Here is a 9,222-nt window from a genome sequence, read left to right as displayed (position 1 = left end):
GAACATGCCAAACAACTCCTTCACAAGAAACATAAGGTTATTTGCATAACCCCGGTTCTCAGGTATTATGAGTGAGACATCGCAGTGGGATTCACCAGAATCTAAGTAGCTCGAAGGACCAATCCTACACATCTGTCAGAGACAGACAGGTCAAGTGGTGAATGAGGGAGCCCCTCCCCTCATACTAAAGAGCCACTCGCCTTCTCCCTGATCATTCTTGAGCGTGCTGAACTTCCTCACACTCGGGTGAGTAGGGAAATGTGGCGAGATGTCTCTCATCATATCAGACAACCGGGGTTACGCAAAGTAACCCCAAGTTCTCTTTAAATATATTTTTTTGACATCGCATAGTGGGCTTTGGCCAACTCCCATATCACACATGGTCTCTGGAGCCAAGGAGCACACAACCATTTCTCTTGAGGCAAGCCGAAGTTCGGTAGCCGAAGTCTACGCCCCTACGTTGGTGATTGGTCAACAGTAGGGATTCTTCAATTAAGTGTTTGTCATTCAACGACAGACGTCTAGTTGTCATTAGTTTAAAACCTCCTCTGCAAAAACGTCAAAATGAATGACATATTTCTTGACTTATCTTTGATTAATTATAACTATTTTGAGGAAGTGTTACTGTATGTTGTTTTGTATGGCGTCTCAAGAGCGACTAACAGTAATGTTGCTGTTTTAATCTTTTTTTAATCTAATGTCTATCTAAACTCAGCAAAAAAAGAAACGTCCTCTCACTGTCAACTGCGTTTATTTTCAACAAACTTAACATGTGTAAAAATGTGTATGAACATAAGACTCAACAACTGAGACATAAACTGAACAAGTTCCACAGACATGAGACTAACATAAATGGAATAAAGCGGAGGGGGTTAAATTAAAAGTAACACTCAGTATCTGGTGTGGCCACCAGCTGCATTAAGTACTGCACTGCACCATATTTGCCAGTTCTTGCTGTAAGATGTTACTCCACTCTTCCACCAAGGCACCTGCAAGTTCCCGGACATTTCTGTGGGGAATGGCCCTAGCCCTCACCCTCCGATCCAACAGGTCCCAGATGTGCTCAATGGGATTGAGATCCGGGCTCTTCGCTGGCTATGGCAGAAGGCTGACATTCCTGTCTTGCAGGAATCACGCACAGAACGAGCAGTATGGCTGGTGACATTGTCATGCTGGAGGGTCATGTCAGGATGAGCCTGCAGGAAGGGTACCACATGAGGGAGGAGGCAGTCTTCCCTTTAATGCACAGCGTTGAGATTGCCTGCAATGACAACAAGCTCACTCCGATGATGCTGTGACACACCGCCCCAGACCATGACGGACTTTCCACCTCCAAATCGATCCCGCTCCAGAGTACAGGCCTCGGTGTAATGCTCATTCCATCGACGATAAACACGACTCCGACCATCACCCCTGGTGAGACAAAACTGTGACTCGTCAGTGAAGAGCACTTTTTGCCAGTCCTGTCTGGTCCAGCGACGGTGGGTTTGAGCGCATAGGCGACGTTGTTGCCGGTGATGTCTGGTGCATTACAACAGGCCTACAAGCCCTCAGTCCTGCCTCTCTCAGCCTATTGCGGACAGTCTGAGCACTGATGGAGGGATTGTGCTTTCCTGGTGTAACTCGGGCAGTTGTTGTTGCTATCCTGTACTTGTCCCGCAGGTGTGGTGTTCGGATGTACCGATCCTGTATAGGTGTTGTTACACGTTGTCTGCCAGCTGTCCGTCCTGTCTCCCTGTAGCGCTGTCTTAGGCGTCTCACAGTACGGACATTGCAATTTATTGCCCTGGCCACATCTGCAGTCCTCATGCCATGCCTAAGGCACGTTCACTCAGATGAGCAGGGACCCTGGGCAGAGACCCTGAGTCAGTAGAAAGGCTTCTTGTGTCCGAAGTTTTCACAACTGTGACCTTAATTGCCTACCCTCTGTAAGCTGTTAGTGTCTTAATGACCGTTCCACAGGTGTATGTTCATTAATTGTTCATTGAACAAGCATGGGAAACCGTGTTTAAACCCTTTACAATGAAGATCTGTGACGTTATTTGTATTTTTATCTTTGGAAGACAGGGTCCTGTTTCTCTTTTTGCCGAGTTTATTTAAGTGAGTGTGTGAGGCACAAATCTAATCTCCTTTTAATTGTATTTTCAACCTGTGTCTGTGGATGCCTTGATACAGCAGAGGCTTTATTAGTCAGAAAAAAAAGAGTGAATGCATCAAAATGGGTCGCTGCACAAAGGGAAGGGTTTTAGGAGCACATCGGTGTGCCCCTCCCCCCATAGTGGGTTGAACTGTTGGTTGTCCCTCTCTGCCGTGTACCCCCAGGTTGGGCACCCATTCCCCTCGGGGGAATCAAATGAGCGGGACCTCGATGTGGCTGCAGGGAAGGAACATTTTCCTCACTGTCAGCTCCTGTTAGGGGATCCGAACGGTCGAAGACCGCTGTGTCGCTGGGGGGCTTCACGCAGAAAGCTCTGGTGCCAGCAAATTTCCCTCTCTCTGGCACGAAGCCTTGGCTTCTGGAGGGGGTTGGCCAGGTAACCATGATTCCCAGATCTACAGAGTTTGCACTTCTTCCCGAATGCTGGCGACAGGTGGTCCAAACAGTCCTTTCATCTCGACAGGAAATGTGCTTTTCTCCTTGTCTTAGCCACACCTCTCCCCTACCACGGCAAGGCTCATGGCACAACCACAGGCTTGAATGGCACAACCTGGAGGCTCGGAGGTTGAGGTTTGTGACCACATTTCCGAAAGGTTTGGGTTAGGCTTGCCAATCAATAGGAGATTATGCATCTCCAGCATCAAATTGGCCTGGTAAGCCAGTAGTATGGGGCGTAACGTTCAACGCCCGTAAATAATGTGCAGCAGACACTTACACATTTTGGTAGATAGATGCGGAGACGCTGTTCGTCTTAACTGGGATTGAAGTGTCCATCTTTGACAAGGTACTGGGGTTAAAGTGGTTGGCCAGTGACTGCTCAACCACCGGTGGCTTGTCCTTGACATTCATTTTGGCAAAAAGTCTGGTTTGGACATTGCCAGTCAAAGGTTTTCAAAATTGCATTTGGCTTCAGCCATGCAGGCTGAGAGGAGTTGTTTTCCTGGGACAGTGCTAGAGGGGAGTTTACTCCTGTCATACCAGTCCCTCTCTGATGCCACCCCCCATGGCTTCAGGCCACTCGATATGCTGCCTGTTTGCTGACATCAATGAGCGAATATCTTATCCGCCATCGATGCCCAGCTAAGCTAGCAGGTTCTATGGCTCCAAAAAACAGCTAAAAAAGTGAAACGTAACTAGCGTTCACCACTTGGGCTAGTAGCCTAGCTAGTTAAGACAGTGCTGTCCGGAAAAGCTAATCCTTTTACAATGTGAACGTAGCTAGCGTTTGCCATGAAGGTTAGTAGCCTAGCTAGTCAGCAAAGTTAGCGCTAGCTTCCTTTGGCTATGTTGGTCTTGCAACGTTATCTCGACCGATAATCAGTGACGCTAGGATGGTCGGTCTAGCCAATGCCGATGAAGGGTCGACCTAAACGAGAGAGCAAACTAGTAATTCTACCCTTCCAAGTAGAAAAGCTAGTCGTAGGATAGCTAGCCTTGCAGCGAGCTAGCCAGGTTAGCTAAGCCTTGCAGCTAAGCTAGCCATGTCTCCGCAGTTAGCCGTGTGATGCTAGCTACAAAAGGAGACAAAGGAATAAAGGCACTGAAGCTAATTCTTACCCGAACGGCACATGTGAACAGTTAAACAGGAAAAAGTATCAAGTCGAGGTGAGCTGGGGAGAGCCAAGTAGAACTCTTCTGTTCTAGAGAGAGAGGTGAGAATGAGAAGAGGGAAGGTGAGTGGCTCTTTGGTATGAGGGCTCCCTCACTCGCCACTTAACCGGTCTGATTAGTCCTTCAAGCTACTTATGTCGAAACAAGTAATTGAAAGAGAACCAGTGTGCGTCTTTGTCATTTAAGTACCTGCCCTTTTATCATGTAGAAGAGGCTAAGAAGATAACTCCCTCACCATTGTTGTTCATAGGCCAAAGAGCTACAGTATATGTTCCTCTCATCCAACAAGTGTAAACAGAGTTTGCATGGGGTTAAACTTGAATTTTCAAAACAACATTGGCATTGAGTAGAACAGGTTAGTCAGATGACATGAAAATAGAGCTCTTTGGCCACACACAACAGTGGTGGGTTTGGCATCAAAATGAGAATGCATGAGCAGAAATGAATCCCATACCAACTTTAAAATATAGTGGTGAATTTTATTGAACCTTTATTTTATCAGGGAGTCATACTGAGACCAAGGCTTCTTTTTACAGAAGAGCCCTGAATTACACAAATGACAGAAAATAAACATCAATATAAATACAAAATGGAAGAAGGAAACCAGGTCACAAAACCTGTCCTCAAATCAGCTTCCTGACTTAGAGGCACCACAACATCACATTTAAGAACATTTTGAAGATTGTTCCAGAAATAAGGTGTAAGAAAACTAAAAGCTGATGTACCTAACTCAGTAGAGACCAAAGGAATTTCCAGAGTTAACCATCCCGGAGACCGGGTGTTGTAACTCGTATGTCTAAAGTTTAGTAATGATGTTAGGTACAGTGGGACTTTTTGTAAAAGGCTTTATAAATGAAAACATAGCAATGCATCAACCTACATGTTTGGGCCATTATTCTTCCACTGGTCCTGGGGCCCTTGTTAAGGTCAACAGCATAGTGAACTTCACCATGTTTGGGCCATTATGCTTCCACTGGTCCTGGGGCCCTTGTTAAGGTCAACAGCATAGTGAACTTCACCATGTTTGGGACATTATGCTTCCACTGGTCCTGGGGCCCTTGTTAAGGTCAACAGCATTGTGAACTTCACCATGTTTGGGCCATTATGCTTCCACTGGTCCTGGGGCCCTTTTTAAGGTCAACAGCATAGTGAACTTCACCATGTTTGGGCCATTATGCTTCCACTGGTCCTGGGGCCATTGTTAAGGTCAACAGCATAGTGAACTTCACCATGTACCAGGACATTTTAGCCAAACAGCTGGTTACCTCTGCCAGGAGGTTGAAACTTGGCCACAACTGGCTCGTCCTGCATGACAATAACCCCAAGCACACATCAAAATCCACTTAGAAATGGTTAATTGGCCACACATCAACATTTTGAAATGGCCATGTCAGTCTCTGGACTTGAAACCTATTGAAAACCGGTGGTTTGAATAAAGAGGGCAGTCCATTGGCGCAGACAAAGGATATCAAGGATCTGTAAGGAGGAATGGTATAAGATCACTCCCAATATGTTCTCCAACTCATAACATGTTTCCAAAAAAAGCTCAGTGCCATTATTCTCGGTAAGGTAAGGTATTGACAAGGTATTGAAAACAGGGGTGTCAATCACTTTGATCCCTACGTTTTCAGAATAAAATGTATTGTTTAAAAAATTCTCTCTGAGACATTGTATTAGTATAAAACAATATAATTTCCACATTTTTTGAACATACAATATAGCTCAGTATTAGAATTATTTATTTTATAAAGTAATTTTTTGCTCATCTTTATCAAGGGTGTCAATATTTTTGGGCACCACCGTATGTGTGTGTGTGTGTGTGTGTGTGTGTGTATGTGTGTTACCGTGACTGATGGGCTTGATCTCAATGGTCTTGAGGATCCTTTCCTCGGGGGTGGACACCACACCCAGGGGTTAGTTAGCTATAGTTTTGGACGGACGGACGGACACGCACGCACATATACACACACACACACACACTCTTCCTAGTTCATACATGACGGCAATGAGAGAATTAATACTTTTTGACCTTGCCCGGATAGGTCTTCATTGACTTGATGGCATGAGATGCCACCCTTGTTTTAAACAACATTCCCCAATCACTATTTGTAATGGTTTAGGATCTCCTTAGAACCACTATGACACCTAGTATGTATATAAAACACACTCCCACAGGGCTCCTATACAAGCACACTATGTGTGTGTGTGCGTGCATGTGTGTGCATTCTCTCTTCTCTACCAGCATCACCACGCAAACATAAATAATTGGCTAACGGTACCGGTGCATCAAGTCTGACACCAACAGGCTCCTAAACAGCTTCTACCCCCAAGCTATAGCTAACAGAATGAATTTGCCCTTGTATTTAATTTATTTTTTCACTGACTCTACACACTCACACTCCATGACACATAACATGCACACACACATTTATACCAACTCCACACATCTGACATTAAAACTTTAAACTTTAAACACAGTGATATCTAAGCTGGGAAGAAAGACTCAAGGTCTTTCAACATGCTTTTGTAGCGTCAATCACTTCTCAGTGTGTTCTCATCCTCCTAGATCCATCTGCTGGCTCAGGCTCTGCACACTCTTGGGTTGCATCCTACCTGGCAGGTCGCTCCTAGCAGGTGACGTGGAGAGGATCTGTGTCTGCACCACATGTGCTCACTACCGGTGTCCCCCAGGGCTCAGTTCTAGATCCTCTCTTCTAAACACCAAATCATTCGGCTCCATCATATCCTCACAGTTGCACCTATCAACTATTCTTCTCCTTCCCACCCCTTCTGACACCCAGGTGGCGACATGCATCTCTGAGTGCCTGGCAGACATCTCAGCTTGGAAGTCGGCCCACCACCTCAAGCTCAACAAGAAGGAGCTACTCTTGCTCCGGCGGGGAAGGCCTGCCCGCTCCAAGACCTCTCCATCACAGTTGACGCCATGGGGTTCCCCTCCCAGAGTTCAAAGAACATTGGTGTGACCATGGACAACAATCTGTCATTCCCTGCAAACATCAAAGCAGGGACTCACTCCTGCAGGTTCATGCTCTACAACATCCATAGAGTACGACCTTTCCTCACACAGGAAGCGGTGCAGGTCCTAATCTAGGCACTTGTCATCTCCTGTCTGGACTACTGAAACTCTATTGGCTGGGCTCCCCGCTTGTGCCAGAAAGGACCAAGCAGCATGGTAACAGGGTGCAGAGGGTTCAAGACATGGGAGGAGATATTGGACGGCAAGGGACCCTGGGCACAGGCTGGGGAATATCGCCGCCCCAAAAAAGAACTGGGGGCAGCTAAAGCTGAGCGGTGGCGATATGAGGTAAGGTAGCGCAACAGGCACGAGAGGCATCCCCCCCCCAATTATTTTTGGGTGGGCACACGGGGAGACCTGAGCCAACTCCCCATGCTTACCGAAAGCAGCGTTGTACTTGTCAGGCACCGTGTTATGCCGTGAAGCGCACGGTGTCGCCAGTACGCGCTCATAGCCCGGAGCGCTATAGGCCAGCCCACCGCAAGTGCCATGCGAAAGTGGGCAACCAGCCAGGGTGGATTGTGCCAGCTCAGCGTGTTTGGTCTCCGGTACGCCGTTTCGGCCCAGGGTATCCTGCACCGGCTCTGCGTGCTGTGTCTCCGGGGCGCTGGGAGGGTGCAGTTCACCCTATGCCTGCGCTCCTCCCGTGCCGGGCGAATGTGGGCATTGAGCCTAAGGGAGAGGTGCGAGTAGTATGCACCAGATCTCCAGTACTCCCCCATAGCCCGGTCCATCCAGGGCCTGTCCGGAGCTGCCAGAGCCGCCCTCATGTCCAGAGCTACCAGAGCCGCCCGTCTGTCCGGAGCCGCCCGTCTGTCCGGAGCTGCCAGAGCCGCCCGTCTGTCCGGAGCTGCCAGAGCCGCCCGTCTGTCCGGAGCTGCCAGAGCCGCCCGTCTGTCCGGAGCTGCCAGAGCCGTCCGTCTGTCCGGAGCTGCCAGAGCCGCCCGTCAGTCAGGAGCTGCCAGAGCCGCCCGTCAGTCAGGAGCTGCCAGAGTCTCCCGTCAGTCCGGCGCTGCCAGAGTCTCCCGCCTGTCCGGCGCTGCCAGAGTCTCCCGTCTATTCGGGGCCCGCTGCAAGGGTCCCCAGTCGGCGGCGAGGGTTGCCGCTCCAAAGGCGCCACCTAAGTGGGCCAGGACTAAGGTGGAGTGGGGTCTACGTCCTACACCAGAGCCGCAACGCGGTGAAATGCGGGGGGTTACTGTCACGTCCTGACCATAGTTCCTTTTTTATGTCTCTATTTTAGTTTGGTCAGGGCGTGAGTTGGGGTGGGCATTCTATGTTTTGTTCTGTGTGTTATATTTCTATGTGTTTGGCCTGATATGGTTCCCAATCAGAGTCAGCTGTCAATTGTTGTCTCTGATTGAGAACCATACTTAGGTAGCCTGTTTTCCCACTTTTGTTTGTGGGTGGTTGTTTTCTGTTTTGTGTGTATTGCACCTTGCAGAACTGTTCGTTTGTCATGTTGTTTTTTGTTCAAATATTCGTATTCATTAAAAGTATTATGAATACTTACCACGCTGCACCTTGGTCCTCTTCTCCTTCTCCCAACGACAATCTTTACCCCACCTAACATCAGGAAAGCAGAGACCCTGCCCATCTTCCCGAAAACGTGCGCCAAACACAACAGTGTAGACTTTACCATGAAATGCTTACTTATGACCCCTTTCTCAACGACGCAGAGTTAAAAAGAAAAATTAACAAAACAAAGAATGAAGTGGTAACAACAAGATAGCAATAACAAGTAGCTACTCGTTCCCTAGCCTCGGGCTCTCCACTGGCACACAATTAACTCATACTACAACCAGGGTGCCCCAACTGGGGGATTTTATTTGGCCTCCCAAGTTTGTTATTGGACATAAGACTAAAAACACCAGCAAATCAGCTCCAAGTGATTTTAATTCAGGAAATGTGTTACGAAGTATTCCCAAGCATAATAAAAATAGATATATTCAATCGCATACAAACATTAGCAAGGTTTGAAATGATGTTTTAGTCAAATATTATATCCGTTTGGGCTTTTTGGGGTCAATTTGCAGTCTACAAAGGATTTGTAATGATGTTCCAGCCCCCTGACCATCCACTTAAAAAAAAGGTATAATTGGCCCGCGGCTGAATCTAGTTGATGATCCTGGTCATACACACACACACGCAGGCACCCACACACCCACACAAGAAGTGCATGCAACATTTAAAAAAGGCGAAGTTGTAAGAGCCCCTATCATGTGTATGTGAAGGGCACAGATTTGGTGGTGGCTTTTAATTGGCCCTTTTGAGCGGTTGATGTTCTCTTAACGAGAGTCTGCTAGAGCTTGTTACAGTATGGGCATCATTACTCCACCATATCTCTTCCTGACAGCTTTCTTTCATCTAGTGAAGGATGCATGCCACAATGTGTAGTGTGTACCAATCTCAGGGG

This window comes from Oncorhynchus nerka, linkage group LG21 (genome assembly GCF_034236695.1).
Source record: "Oncorhynchus nerka isolate Pitt River linkage group LG21, Oner_Uvic_2.0, whole genome shotgun sequence".
Classification (NCBI taxonomy): Eukaryota; Metazoa; Chordata; class Actinopteri; order Salmoniformes; family Salmonidae; genus Oncorhynchus; species Oncorhynchus nerka.
Note: the sequence above shows the minus strand (reverse complement) of the source record.